Source organism: Somniosus microcephalus, chromosome 12 (assembly GCF_052327205.1).
Source record: "Somniosus microcephalus isolate GS21.2 chromosome 12, FLI_Smic_1.0, whole genome shotgun sequence".
NCBI classification, from domain to species: Eukaryota; Metazoa; Chordata; class Chondrichthyes; order Squaliformes; family Somniosidae; genus Somniosus; species Somniosus microcephalus.
Window position 1 is genome coordinate 72,035,893 of NC_140998.1, and position 16,561 is coordinate 72,052,453.

Below are 16,561 nucleotides of genomic sequence, written 5' to 3' on the forward strand. Positions count from 1 at the left end.
GGGTGGGATATGTGTTGGTGTAGGGGTTACGGGGATCGGGTGGGATATGTGTCGGTGCAGGCTCGATGGGCCGAAATGGCCTCTATCTGCACTGTGGGGTTTCTGTGATTCTGTGATACCCTTGAGAGATACAAAGATTGTCTTGAAGACGTACACAGGGCAAAAAGTCTACCCCAAAGGAAAAATAAGGGTGAACGTTACATATAACGGCAAGGAAACACCAAAAATGGACCTATATGTATTGTCAGGTGGAGGACCACTACGACTAGGACGTGAATGGATCCAGAAGATACAGCTAGATTGGCATTCCATACAAGCACTGACTGTAGATGCCAACAAGGATGACGACGTCACACCTGGACGACTGTCAAAAATGCTAACTGACGCACAAGAAGTGTTTCAGCAGGGACTCGGAACACTAAAAGGCATAACAGTGACGATCAAAATAGAGGAAAATGCAAGCCCAAAGTTTTTTAGGGCCAGACCGGTACCTTATGCAATCCGCCCAGCCGTCGAAGCAGAGCTGGAAGGTTTGGAACGTTCAGGAGCACTGTCAAAAGTGGACTGGAGCGAGTGGGCTACACCCATCGTTCCTGTAATGAAGAGGTCGTTGAGTAATACGCCTGGGGAACCAAAGAAGGTTCGCATCTGTGGGGACTTTAAGGTGACAGTGAACCCAGTCCTTCACACTGTAAAATATCCGCTTCCGCGGATTGAAGATATTTTTGCCTCGTTATCTGGAGGGAAACGCTTCACTAAGATTGATCTGGCCCAGGCGTACCTGCAAATGGAGGTAGAAGAAGCCTCGAAACAGTATCACCACTCATAAAGGTCTCTACCAATACAACCGGCTGGTGTTCGGGGTAGCATCAGCTCCAGCTATTTGGCAAAGGGCAATGGAACAAGTCCTGCAAGGGATTCCAGGGACCCAGTGTTATTTGGACGACATCCTGATCACGGGCAAAAATGACAGTGATCACCTCGCCAACCTGGAGCAGGTGCTCACTAGATTGAAGGAATATGGGCTCCGAGCTAATCGCCACAAATGCGAGTTTTTCCAGAAGCAGATCTTGTATTGTGGCCACGTTGTTGATAAAGAGGGGTTACATAAGTCCCCTGAAAAGATTGAGGCAGTAGTCAAGGCTCCAGCACCGGAAAATGTGTCACAACTGAGGTCGTTCCTTGGGCTGGTGAACTACTACCATAAGTTCTTGCCGAATTTGTCTACCGTACTACACCCACTGAACACCCAACTGCAAACGGGGGTACCATGGAAGTGGAGTGACGAATGTAAATGAGCTTTCCATAAGAGCAAAGCATTGATCACATCAAAAGAGGTGTTGGCTCATTTCAACCCAGCACTACCAATTCGGTTGGCGTGTGATGCGTCACCCTATGGCATTGGAGCGGTGCTGTCGCACAAATTCCCGGACGGCTCGGAGAGGCCAGTAGCCTTTGCGTCTCGGTCACTAACCTCAGCCGAGCGTAACTACGCCCAGATTGACAGGAAGGCCCTCAGCCTAGTGTGGGGAGTGAAAAAGTTCAATCACTATCTGCACGGGCAGAAGTTCACCTTGCTGACTGACCACCAACCACTTGTCGCCATCTTTACTCCAAAGAAGGGCGTTCCAGTGATGACTGCGCAACGGCTACAAAGATGGTCCCTTTTTCTAGGGGCGCACCAATATGAAATCGAGTATAAGGGCACGAAACAGCATGGAAATGCTGATGGGCTATCACGCCTGCCACTGCCTACTGCGGAGGAAGCACCAGCAGTGGATCCTGTTGAAACATTTCATTCGACTATAATTGAATGCTTGCCAGTAACTAACGCTGGTATAGAGAAGAAGACCCGAAATGACCCGACACTGTCTTGGGTATATGATTTGACGGTGAAGGGATGGCCAGCACATGGCGACTCACTGTTGCCAGCATTCTCATCCAGAAGAGAACAGCTGTCAGTATGCCAGGGGACCTTGATGTGTGGATCCCGAGTGGTAATTCCACCCAAGTTAAGGGAGAGAGTGCTCAATGAGCTTCACGAAGGTCATCTGGGAGGGGTGAAAATGAAAAGCCTTGCCAGAGCTTATGTGTGGTGGCCGGGGATCGATCAGCAAATCGAGGACCTGACAAAGAGCTGCTCAGGATGCCAGAAGGTCCAAAATGCACCACCACATGCCCTTCTACACCCATGGGAGTGGCCCTCATCTCCATGGGAACGGGTGCATATTGATTTTGCTGGTCCATTCATGGACTCAATGTTTTTAATAGCCATGGATGCGCACTCAAAATGGCCTGAGGTGATCAAAATGTCCTCCACCACCACGGAGAAAACTATTGCAGTCCTACGGACCATTTTTGCCAGGAACGGCTTGCCAGAGCAGATTTGCTCTGATTGCGGACCACAGTTTGTGTCCGAAGAGTTTCGAAGATTTATGATAAGGAATGGGGTAAGGCATTACACATCCGCCCCATATCATCCAGCCACAAATGGATTGGCTGAGAGGTTCGTACAAACCTTTAAAAAAGCAGTAAAGGCCATGTGCGATGACGACATTCCACTGCAGCATAATGTGGACAATTTCCTGTTAGCCTACAGAAATGCGACACATGCAGTCACCAACCAGGCCCCGGCCATGGTGTTCTTTAACCGAAGGTTGAGATCTCGTCTGGATTTGCTCAGACCAAATGTACGAAGAGATGTTGAGAGTAAGCAATTCCAGCACATCAATGAGAAGCTGACAAGGAGCTTTAATGTCGGGCAACCAGTCTTGGCCCGCGACTACCGAACAGAGAAATGGCAACCAGGAACGATATGCACACAGCAGCGGCCACTAATGTAAACAGTGGATGTTGGGGAGAACATTGTGAGACGCCATGCTGACCAGATCCTAGAGTCACAGGAACGAGTCAACCCCATGTCTCGGCCATACGTACCTGGTGAGGAACCCGACGTACAGGTCGCATCTACCTCAGAAACAGTAGCATCGGAAGCTGATGAACCAACCGACGACAGGGGGCCAGAATCGCCTCTGCACCAAGTGCAGGACACTCGGGAAAGGCGCTATCCAGAAAGGATCAGGAAGCCTCCCCAAAGACTGAATTTATAAATAGACTATTTTCAGCTAATGTTGCATGTTAAAAGTGTTAATTGTAATTAGTTTGATATTTAATTGTTAAATGAGTGTTATGGTACTGTTAATCTAAAAGGGGAGGAATTGTAATGTATGTACCTTTAAGGGGAGAACTACTTTTTACAGCTCCTGTATACTGTAGTACCGGCAATGACCACAGCTGTATATAAACCCTGAGTAGTGATCTGTACAGTTAGTTCTAGAGTAATCCTCATAGAAACATAGAAACATAGAAGATAGGAGCAGGAGTAGGCCATTCGGCCGTTCGAGCCTGCTCCGCCATTCAATGTGATCATGGCTGATCATCCAAATTCAGTACCCGGTCCCTGCCTTCTCCCCATATCCCTTGATCCCTTTAGCCTTAAGAAATATATCCAACTCTTTCTTGAATATACTTAATGAACTGGCCTCCACCGCCCTCTGTGGCAGAGAATTCCACAGGTTCACCACTCTCTGGGTGAAGAAATTCCTCCTCATTTCAGTCCTAAATAGCTTACCCCTTATCCTTAGACTATGACCCCTGGTTCTGGACTCCCCGGCCATCAGAAACATCCTTCCTGCATCTAGTCTGTCCAGGCCTGACAGAATTTTATAGGTTTCGATGAGATCCCCTCTCAATCTTCTAAACTCCAGTGAGTATAAGCCCAATCAACACAATCTCTCCTCATACGTCATTCCTGCCATCCCAGGTATCAGCCTGGTGAATCTTCGCTGCACTCCTTCCATGGCAAGAACGTCCTTCTTCAGGTAAGGCGACCAAAACTGCACACAATACTTAAGGTGTGGTCTCACCAAGGCCCTGTACAACTGCAGCAAGACATCCTTGTTCTTGTACTCGAACCCTCTTGCTACGAAGGCCAACATACCATTTGCCTTCTTAACTGCCTGCTACACCTGCATGCTTACCTTCAGCGACTGGTGTACAAGAACACCCAGGTCTCTTTGCACTTCCCCTTCTCCCAATCTATTGCCATTCAAATAATAATCTGCCTTCCTGTTTTTGCCACCAAAGTGGATAACCTCACATTTATCCACATTATGGTGCATTTGCCATGTTTCTGCTCAATCACCCAACCTGTCCAAATCGTGCTGGAGTTTCACGACATCCTCCTCACAGCATACCCTCCCACCCAGCTTTGTGTCGCCTGCAAATTTGGAGATATTACATCCAATTCCCTCGTCCAGATCATTAATATATATTGTGAACAGCTGGGGTCCTAGGACCGATCCTTGCAGTACCCCACTAGTCACTGCCTGCCACTCGGAAAATGACCCGTTTTAGTAAACACCTGTTGATCGTTCCCTGCAGTCTTTTGTCTGATTATTGAAGGACACAACATTAAGATAGACGGATCTAACACTGTGCAGCAAAACCCACCCTCCGGGGAACTGGCCCCCGAGCTACCCTTTTCCCCTGAACTTGCTGCAGCCTCACCCTGTGCAGATCCCGCTACTATACTAGCCTCTAATGAACGCATAGTGCCAGTATCTGAGCTGGTGCCTGCGGGTGAGGCATGCAGTGACGCGGTGTGTTCTTCCTCCTCCTCTTCTCCTGCCTCACTCTCTACAGTGTCCTCAGGGATAGTCTGCTCAGGTGCTTGCTCATTATCTGAAAGCTTAAAGGCACAAGAGTTGGGTTAAAGTGAGGGGAGTTGGGGGCAAGAAGGGAGAAATGCACACATACAGCATGATTAGCTGGAAAGTGCGAAACGCTTGTGGGGTGAGGGGGAAGTGGGATGTGAGAAGAACGAGTAGGAATGAACATACCGTTGTTGTCCCCAAGGGGGTCAACGTCACCAGTGGCTACAGCGACCACCACCTGGCGCCCAATAATCTGCAGCACTCTATTTTCCAGCACAGGCAGTGGTTGGGTGTCGCTTGTCCCCCTCCTGTGCGCTCCTGCTCCCTCCTGTTGAGAGCCACCTTGGCCTGAAAGAGAAAGGAAAGTGTGTGAGTGAGTGTGGAGCAATGTGTTTGGGTGATGTGCCTGCCATAGTTGAATAGCTGTCATTGCGTGCAAGGTGTGAGATGTGGGTGTGAGGTGTGGGTGTGTGTGTTGGTTGGTAGAGATTGTTGGTGTGTGAGTGCTGGGGGTGTGGTACTTTGGGCAGTGTGTGAAGATTGTGGTACAGATGGTGGTATGTATCATTTGTTGAAGCATTCACTCACCCTGACCACCCGAGTGAGGTTGTTAAACAGTGCTGCCCGAGACGTGCTGTGCTACCTCCCTCCACATGCTGCAGAAGACTTGCGGCGAGGGCCTCCTGCACCGCTCTCCATCTGTCCGCAGCGAACACCAACGCCTCCAATGCTTGATCGCAGAATCTGCGGGCTCTCTCCCTGGGGTGTGGATCTGCCATGAGTACAGCTGCTTCAGTCCTCCGGCTCCTTCTCCTTGACCTGCTGCTGAGGCAACTGCACAGACAGCAATGCTGAGAATGACATTCTGCAGCATCAATGATCCTCCCCATTAAGAACTGAAAAAAGCCTGCGGCAATCATGACTAGCGATTAGACTGCACCTGATATTGGTCCACCCTTTGAGTGTAACACCAATGAGCTTGGGCTTAAAGACTTGGGGGTGGGGGGAAATTCAGTTGTTTTTACCTCTTGTTAGCGCCTTAAGAGGGCGCTAATGGGGCACAAAGCAACTAGCGCCCGGGCGCAGCGATGTTTGCGCCGCTCGCAAAATTAACTAGACATTTTGCAGCGGCGCTAAACACTACCGCCACAATCTCCTGCACCGGCAGATCGTGACATCAGTCGAGTGCGCAACTCCCCGGTAGTGCCCCGGACTGGATATTGAGTGGCGCCCCCTGCCTTACCGCCTGCCGCTAGCAATGACAGGTTGAGGGGAGCATTTTGCAGTCAGAAAGGGACTAGGGGAGCGCTATTTAAAGGCGACCGCTTCCTGCCCTTTTTTGTTGGTGACATTTTTGCACCACGCATTCTGAGAGAGGGAGAGAGAGACTTCTGGAGAGATTCAACGCTGTGTGAAGGAGTTTTGGGTACTGAGCAGCACTTTGCAGGTTCATTTTGATATGCCCTCCCTTGCTTCGCCAGTGCTCTGAGGTAACGCCTCGCTCCTCGGCCTTTGCGCCTTAAGACAGGTGTGAAGTGCCTGATTTAGCACACCAATCACCTCCAGGGGCGATAAAAGCCAAGTTTGCCGTCGGAGGCGATAATTAGCGCCAGGCGCTAAACTTTGCGCACGGCCGATAATGGCGCCCCAAACAGGGCGATACTGAATTTTTCCCCTTGAATTATAACACCAATCAGTTCTTTGAGCAGTGAGCATGAATTTTGCGTGCAGTCTAAAGCATTAGCGCCTGGCGCTAATTCTCCAACTTTTCTAATTATACCGCCCATTCCTGGGCTATAATGAATTTCTAGACCATAGACTTTTGAGATAATTTTATTTGTTAATGGCTATTACTGGGTAAAACAATTCTTCCTTTTACTGTTAGATGTAAGAAGAAAAAGCATAATTGTGGGCAGGATTGCAGATTTATTACTAACCTCTCAACTTTCTGTTGCTGAAAAGTTGGAAGAGGTATCATTGTTGCAGTAGCAGGGGACTGAGATTGATTTTGTGGGTAGTTGGTAGGGAAGGAGAGGGAATGTCAGAGCACTGCGGTGATGCCTTTCTAATAGTCCCTTAGGATATTTTAGGTTTTGCCCATATCGCAACCTGCAATCTGTTCAAATAATAGAATTTAGGTTGGAGATTGAAGTAGGATATATTATTCTGTACAATTCGGCAAATCAGCTAATTCTGCTATTTTAGGACACTTGCGTGCTACTGCCTATTTCCATTTTTATGTGTCCAGTCGTAGCCAAAGAATCACATGCAATGGCTTCTCTTCCCGCTCTCGCACTATTACCTCTGGATGCCCCCAAGGATCTATCCCTGACCCACTCCTATTTCTCATCTACATGCAGCCCCTTGGCGACATCCCAAAAATACAATGTTAGGTTCCACATGTACGCTGATGACACCCAGCTATACCTCACTACCACTTCTCTCGACCCCTCCACAGTTTCCAAATTGTCACACTGCTTGTCTGACATCTAGTACTGGATGAGCAGAAATTTCCTCCAACTAAATATTGGGAAGACCAAAGACATTGGCCAGAATTTTGAGGAAGAAGGTAGGTTGGGGGCGGGAGGGGGAGGGGGGGTCCTCCGAGGCGAGCGGGAAACCCGGGAGGCCGGGTTTCCCACAGGCCTTGCCGACTTTAACTGCAGGGCCTGATTTGCATGCGAGGTCTTGGTTTCCCGCCCACAGCCAGATTGATAGGCTGGCTGTGGGCTGGTAGGCCAGCGGCCGCACAGAGGAAGGAGGGAGGGATCGCGTGGGGGCTGGGCCATTAAATGGATGGACCGGGGGGGCAGGGGGATAGAGGATCGGGGTCAGGCCGGGCAGTTAAATGGATCGGCGGGGGGGGGGGGGGCGGTGGGTAGAGGATTGGAGGTGGGGGGTGGGGGAGGGGAGAGGATCAGGCCGGATGATGGGGTGGGGTTGGTGGTGAAGGGAAGATCATGGGCGGACACCGGAGGATCGGGGATTTGCTTGGTTTGCTACTGTCGATTTAACAATGAGTTCGGTGTCCTTTGCGACGACATTAGTTGTGATCTAAGATCATGTAACAAGGTGGGTCGTGAGAAGGCTGTCAACATCTACCCCAAGCAAGCGAGCTTCCGGAACGGCCGTAACTGCTGCGACCAAGTGGTAGCTTTAACAACGCACATTGAAGCAGGCTTCCAGCTCAAGACCGGCGTAGCACTCGCGGATCTGTCAGTGGTGTATGACACAGTATGGAAGCATGGACTGCTTTTCAAGCTCTCCACCATTTTGCCCTGCAGAACAATGATCCACCTTCTCAACTCCATGCTTAGCAACCGACGCTTCCGTGTGTACTCAGGCACCCAGAAGAGCAGATATAGGACATTGAACAACGGATTCCCACAGGGTTCTGTCCTGGCACCCATGTTATTCAACATTTACACCAGTGACCTGCCTGAAACAGAGTCCTGCAATTGATGACATTGCCTTGGCCACACAAAACATGAATCTGTCCATCACCGAGGAGACCCTGGCCAGTGATTTAGAGGATGGAGGCCTACTTCCGCTGATGGAGACTTCAGCCAAACCCGCAAAAGACCGTCACCTCGACATTCCACCTCGACACCCATCAAGAAAACCAAGCTTTGAAAGTCTCCTTTTGCGGCGCAGAGGGAAAGCATGCCAAAAACCCTCCTATTTAGGAGTCACGCTCGTTCGCACCCTGTCGTATAGACAGCATCTCCAGAACCTTGGGAAGAAACTAAGGAGTAGGGTCAACTTGATCCAGGAACTCGCCAGATCCATATGGGGAGCAGACGGTCACTCTGGTGTTCTCTACAGCTGAGTTCTGCTTTCCAGCATGGCTATCGGGTCCACATGTCAAATCCGTTGATATCCAGCTGAATCCTACTATGAGAATTATTACCAGTACACTTTTATCTACACCAACACCTCGGCTGCCCGTGCTTGCAAACATTGCACCACCACACCGCGAATATGCAGTCTCCAGTGAATACAACCACTGTGTTGGTGTAGGGATTACGGGGATCGGGTGGGATATGTGTCGGTGCAGGCTCGATGGGCCGAAATGGCCTCTATCTGCACTGTGGGGTTTCTGTGAATTCTGTGAAAAAACCAGCAAAGATATGCCGATCCAGGCCGACTTGAACAACCTACCATCGACCCGTCTCAAATCTAGTCTATTTTGGACTGTCGCCGAGGCCCTTCAGCGATCTCCCCTCAGCCTTGATGACCTTGAAAGAACTGTGACATATGGAATGGATTCCTTATAGAGGACCCCACAGTACAACCTGAAGGATCAAACCTTCCTCGCAAACAGTGGACAACCATCAACGCCTCAGAACCGGTCATGGTAGATGCTGCCACCTTCTCCACAGATGGAAGATTAAAGCATCCCCATTATGCGACTGTGGAGCTCCTAATCAGACCCTGGAGCACATCATTGAGCACTGCCCTCGGAGGAAATTCGCAGGCAGCCTACAAGATATCCACGATGTTACACCGGAAGCTTTGGCCTGGATATCTGACTTAGGTATTGACATCTGATTTGCTTTGCTACTACCATACGAAAGAAGAATAAGATTGGTGGGAGGGGAGAGAAGATCAGGGCCGGCCACCGGAGGATTGTGGCTGGCCTGAGCATCATCGGTGGGGAGGGGGGGGAGGCCTGGGGGTGTGACCAGAGGCCTCGTGGGGGGGTCTCCATTCATGGGGGGTAGGCTAGGTAGGGACCCTGGATCCAGGAGGTAGGTAGGTATAAAGGCACTTAGCTCCTGGATGCAACTGCCGGTTTCACGAATTGTGCGAAACCCGTCCACATGCAGTTAAAAATAAAATGGAGGTTAAAAAAGAGGCTTCCAGCCTCATTATAATATTTAAATTGACGTTCCGCCCCCTGGGAGTGGGTTGGTTGCCCACCCCCTGTTCCGCCTCCGTTAAAACAGGAGTGGGCAGGTTGGAGGTGGGATCAGATCGGGAATCCCATTTTTAACTATTTAACTGCCCTCATGCTCCAAATCCACCCATTTTTGAAAGTTAAAATTTCCTCTATTGTCTTCGGTCCTTGTCACAAATTCCGTTCCCTGGCCATCAACTGCATCCCTCCCCCTGGCAACTGTCCGAGGCTGAACCAGACTGTTCCCAAACTTGGTGTCAAATTTGACCCCGAGATGAGCTTCTGACCACATATCCGCTCCATCACAATCAGGGAGGAGGAGTGTGAAGTATTAGATGAAATAAACATAGTGAAAGAGGAAGTATTAAGGGGTTTAGCATCTTTGAAAGTGGATAAATACCCAGGCCCAGATGAAATGTATCCCAGACTGTTAAGAGAAGTAAGAGAGGAAATAGCAGAGGCTCTGATCAGCATTTTCCAATCCTCACTGGCTACAGGTGTGCTGCCAGAGGACTGGAGGACTGCTAATGTGGTACCCTTGTTTAAAAAAGGAGAAAGGGATAGACCGAGTAATTACAGACCAATCTGCCTAATCTCAGTGGTGGGAAAATTATTGGAAAAAATTCTGAGGGACAGGATAAATCTTCATTTAGAAAGACACAGATTAATCAGGGACAGTCAGCATGGAATTGTTAAGGGAAGGTCGTGTCTAACTAATTTGATTGAATTTTTTGAAGAGGTAACAAGGAGGGTCGATGAGGATAGTGCGTTTGATGTAGTCTATGTGGATTTTAGCAAGGCTTTTGATAAGGTCCCGCATGGAAGACTGGTCACGAAAGTAAAAGCCCATGGGATCCAAGGCAAAGTGGCAAGTTGGATCTAAAATTGGCTTAGAGGCAGGAAACAAAGGGTAATGGTCGAAGGATGTTTTTGTGATTGGAAGGCTGTTTCCAGTAGGGTTCCGCAGGGCTCAGTACTGGGTCCTTTGCTTTTTGTGGTCTATGTCAAGGATTTGGACTTGAATGTAGGAAGTATGATTAAGAAGTTTACAGATGATACAAAAATTGGCCATGTGGTTGATAATGAAGAAGAACGCTGCAGACTAAAGGAATATATCAATGGACTGGTCAGGTGGGCAGAACAGTGGCAAATGGAATTCAATCTGGAGAAGTGTGAGGTAATGCATTTGGGGAGGGCGAACAAGGCAAGGGATACACTATAAATGGTAGGACACTGAGAAGTGCAGAAGATCAGAGGGACCTTGGAGTGCATGTCCACAGATCCCTGAAGGTAGTAGGACAGGTAGATAAGGTGGTTAAGAAGGCATATGGGATACTTGCCTTTATTAGCTGAGGCATAGAAAATAAGAGCAGGGAGGTTATGCTTGAACTTTATAAAACACTAGTTAGGCTGCAGCTAGAATACTGTGTGCAGTTCTGGTCACCACATTACAGGAAGGATGTGATTGTACTAGAGGGGGTGCAGAGGAGATTTACGAGGATGTTGCCTAGGCTGGGGACTTTTAGCTATGAGGAAAGATTGGATAGGCTAGGGTTGTTTTCTTTGGACAAATGTAAGAAGTCACACAACACCAGGTTATAGTCCAACAGTTTTATTTGAAATCACAAGCTTTCGGAGCGCTGCTCCTTCGTCAGGTGAAGTGGAGAGATGCATAAAGACACAACTTATATAGTCAGAGAATAATGCCAGATGATTACAGGTAATCTTTCTAATTGCCATTTATCACACCTCGGCAGAGAGATAATCACAACAATCAAAGGTGTGAATGGTGTCCAAACAGGTTAGTCAGGAAAACATTACATCAAAGAACAATGAGGTGGGGTCACAAGGGGTCAAATGTTGCAGATGCTGGGGTCTGTATGAAAAACACCAACAACAGCCAATCTCCAGACGCCATCCTACAACTCATCCGCTTCATCCTTGACCACAATGTCTTCACCTTCGACAACCAGTTCTTTACCCAAACACACGGAACAGCCATGGGGACCAAATTCGCACTCCAATACGCAAACATCTTCATGCACAAGTTCGAGCAAGACTTCTTCGCTGCACAGGATCTCCAACAACGCTATACACCAGATACATCGACGACATTTTCTTCCTATGGACCCACGGCGAAGAATCACTGAAAAGGCTACACGATAACATCAACAAGTTCCATCCCACCATCAAACTCACCATGGACTACTCCTCAGAATCAGTCTCATTCCTGGACACACGAATCTCCATCAAAGACGGACACCTCAGCACTTCACTCTACCGCAAGCCCACAGACAACCTCACGATGCTTCACTTCTCCAGCTTCCACCCTAACCACGTTAAAGAAGCCATCCCCTATGGACAAGCCCTGCGAATACACAGGATCTGCTCAGACGAGGAGGAACGCGATGGACACCTACAGACACTGAAAGACGCCCTTGTAAGAACGGGATATGACGCTCGACTCGTCGATCGACAGTTTCGACGGGCCACAGCAAAAAATCGCATAGACCTCCTCAGAAGACAAACACGGGACACAACCAACAGAGTACCCTTCGTCGTCCAGTACTTCCCCGGAGCGGAGAAACTACGCCATGTTCTTCGCAGCCTTCAACATGTCATCGATGACAACGAACACCTCGCTAAGGCCATCCCCACGCCTCCACTACTCGCTTTCAAACAGCCGCCTAACCTCAAACAGACCATCGTTCGCAGCAAATTACCCAGCTTCCAGGAGAACAGCGACCACGACACCACAAAACCCTGCCACAGCAACCTCTGCAAGACATGCCAGATCATCAACACAGATACCATCATCACACGTGAGGACACCACCCACCAGGTACATGGTGCATACTCATGTGACTCGGCCAATGTTGTCTACCTCATACGTTGCAGGAAAGGATGCCCCGGAGCATGGTACATTGGCGAGACCATGCAGACACTGCGACAACGGATGAACGGACACCGCGCAACAATCACCAGGCAGGAGTGTTCCCTCCCAGTCGGGGAACACTTCAGCAGTCAAGGACATTCAGCCTCCGATCTTCGGGTAAGCATTCTCCAAGGTGGCCTTCGAGACACACGACAACGCAAAATCGTCGAGCAGAAACTGATAGCCAAGTTCCGCACCCATGAGGACGGCCTTAACCGAGATCTTGGGTTCATGTCACGCTACATGTAACCCCACCTGATGCAGGGTCATCCAGACTCGAGTCGACATTGGCTTGTTCTCTCTACACAGATGCGGCTGGACCTGCTGTGATTTCCAGCCAAAAAAAATGTTTTTTGTCTGTTTTTTTGTTTTTCATACAGACCCCAGCATCTGCAATATTTGACCCCTTGTGACCCCACCTCATTGTTCTTTGATGTAATGTTTCCCTGACTGACCTGTTTGGACACCATTCACACCTTTGACTGCTGTGATTATCTCTCTGCCGAGGTGTGATAAATGGCAGTTGTAAAGGTTACCTGTAAACATCTGACATGATTCTCTGACTATATAAGCTGTGTCTTTATGCATTTCTCCACTTCACCTGAAGAAGGAGCAGCGCTCCGAAAGCTTGTGATTTCAAATAAAGCTGTTGGACTATAACCTGGTGTTGTGTGATTTCTTACATTTGAAAAACAAAAAACAGACAAAAAAACATTTTTTTTGCTGGAAATCACAGCAGGTCCGGCCGCATCTGTGTAGAGAGAACAAGCCAACGACGACTCAAGTCTGGACCCTACGTCAGGTGGGGTTACATGTAGCGTGAAATGAATCCAAGATCTCGGTTGATGCCGTCCTCATGAGTGCGGAACTTGGCTATCAGTTTCTGCTCTACGATTTTGCGTTGTCGTGTGTCTCGAAGGCCGCCTTGGAGAATGCTTACCCGAAGATCAGGGGCTGAATGTCCTTAACTGCTGAAGCGTTCCCCGACTGGGAGGGAACACTCCTGCCTGGCGATTGTTGCGCGGTGTCCGTTCATCTGTTGTCGCAGTGTCTGCATGGTCTCGCTGATGTACCATGCTCTGGGGCATCCTTTCCGGCAACGTATGAGGTAGACAACGTTGGCCGAGTCACATGAGTATGTACCATGTACCTGCTGGGTGGTGTCCTCATGTGTGATGATGGTATCTGTGTTGATGATCTGGCATGTTTTGCAGAGGTTGCCGTGGCAGGGTTGTGTGGTGTCATGGTCGCTGTTCTCCTGAAAGCTGGGTAATTTGCTGCAAACGATGGTCTGTTTGAGGTTAGGCGGCTGTTTGAAGGCGAGTAGTGGAGGCGTGGGGATGGCTTTAGCGAGGTGTTCGTCATCATCGATGATATGTTGAAGGCTGCAAAGAACATGGCGTAGTTTCTCCGCTCTGGGGAAGTACTGGATGACGAAGGGTGCTCTATTGGTTGTGTCCCGTGTTTGTCTTCTGAGGAGGTCTATGCGATTTTTTGCTGTGGCCCGTCGAAACTGTCGATCGACGAGTTGAGCGTCATATCCCGTTCTTACAAGGGAATCTTTCAGCGTCTGTAGGTGTCCATCGCGTTCCTCCTCGTCTGAGCAGATCCTGTGTATTCGCAGGGCTTGTCCATAGGGGATGGCTTCTTTAACGTGGTTAGGGTGGAAGCTGGAGAAGTGGAGCATCCTGAGGTTGTCTGTGGGCTTGCAGTAGAGTGAAGTGCTGAGGTGTCCGTCTTTGATGGAGATTCGTGTGTCCAAGAATGAAACCGATTCTGAGGAGTAGTCCATGGTGAGTTTGATGGTGGGATGGAACTTGTTGATGTTATCGTGTAGCCTTTTCAGTGATTCTTCGCTGTGGGTCCATAGGAAGAAAATGTCGTCGATGTATCTGGTGTATAGCATTGGTTGGAGGTCCTGTGCAGCAAAGAAGTCTTGCTCGCACTTGTGCATGAAGATGTTGATGTATTGGGGTGCGAATTTGGTCCCCAAGACCAACCGCAACATCGTCATCAAACCAGCAGACAAAGGAGGAGCCATCGTCATACAGAACAGAACGGACTATTGCAAAGAAGCATACCGACAACTGGACAACCAGGAACACTACAGACAGTTACCCGCAGATCCGACCAAAGAACACACCCGCCAACTCAACAGACTGATCAAGACCTTTGATCCAGACCTTCAAAGCATCCTACGCGCTCTCATCCCACGTACTCCCCGCGTGGGAGACTTCTACTGCCTTCCAAAGATACACAAAGCCAACACACCCGGACATCCTATCGTATCAGGCAACGGAACCCTGTGTGAGAACCTCTCTGGATACATCGAGGGCATCCTGAAACCCATCGTACAGGGAACCCCCAGCTTCTGTCGCGACATTACAGACTTCTTACAGAAACTCAGCACCCACGGACTAATTGAACCAGGAACACTCCTCGCCATGATGGACGTCTCGGCACTCTACACCAGTATCCCCCACGATGGCGGCATCGCTGCAACAGCCTCAGTACTCAACACCAACAACAGCCAATCTCCAGACGCCATCCTACAACTCATCCGCTTCATCCTTGACCACAATGTCTTCACCTTCGACAACCAGTTCTTTACCCAAACACATGGAACAGCCATGGGGACCAAATTCGCACCCCAATACGCCAACATTCTCATGCACAAGTTCGAGCAAGACTTCTTCGCTGCACAGGACCTCCAACCAACGCTATACACCAGATACATCGACGACATTTTCTTCCTATGGACCCATGGCGAAGAATCACTGAAAAGACTACACGATAACATCAACAAGTTCCATCCCACCATCAAACTCACCATGGACTACTCCTCAGAATCGGTTTCATTCTTGGACACACGAATATCCATCAAAGATGGACACCTCAGCACTTCACTCCACCACAAGCCCACGGACAACCTCAGGATGCTCCACTTCTCCAGCTTCCACCCTAACCACGTTAAAGAAGCCATCCCCTATTGACAAGCCCTGTGAATACACAGGATCTGCTCAGACGAGGAGGAACGCGATCGATACCTACAGACGCTGAAAGATGCCCTCGTAAGAACGGGACATGACGCTCGACTCGTCGATCGACAGTTTTGACGGGCCACAGCAAAAAATCGCATAGACCTCCTCAGAAGACAAACACGGGACACAAACAACAGAGTACCCTTCGTCATCCAGTACTTCCCCGGAGTGGAGAAACTACGCCATGTTCTTCGCAGCCTTCAACATGTCATCGATGATGACGAACACCTCGCTAAGGCCATCCCCACGCCTCCACTACTCACCTTCAAACAGCCGCCTAACCTCAAACAGACCATCGTTCGCAGCAAATTACCCAGCTTTCAGGAGAACAGCGACCACGACACCACACAACCCTGCCACGGCAACCTCTGCAAGACATGCCAGATCATCAACACAGATACCATCATCACACGTGAGGACACCACCCACCAGGTACATGGTACATACTCATGTGACTTGGCCAACGTTGTCTACCTCATACATTGCAGGAAAGGATGCCCTGGAGCATGGTACACCGGCGAGACCATGCAGACACTGCGCCAACGGATGAACGGACACCGTGCAACAATCGCCAGGCAGGAGTGTTCCCTCCCAGTCGGGGAACACTTCAGCAGTCAAGGACATTTAGCCTCCGATCTTCGGGTAAGCATTCTCCAAGGTGGCCTTCGAGACACACGACAACGCAAAATCGTAGAGCAGAAACTGATAGCCAAGTTCCGCACTCATGAGGACGGCCTCAACCGGGATCTTAGGTTCATGTCGCGCTAAATGTAACCCCACCTGACGTAGGGTCATCCAGACTCGAGTTGTCGTTGGCGTGTTCTCTCTACACAGATGCGGCCGGACCTGCTGTGATTTCCAGCAAAATAAATGTTTTTTTGTCTGTTTTTTGTTTTTCATACAGATCCCAGCATCTGCAACATTTGACCCCTTGTGACCCCACCTCATTGTTCTTTGATGTAATGTTTTC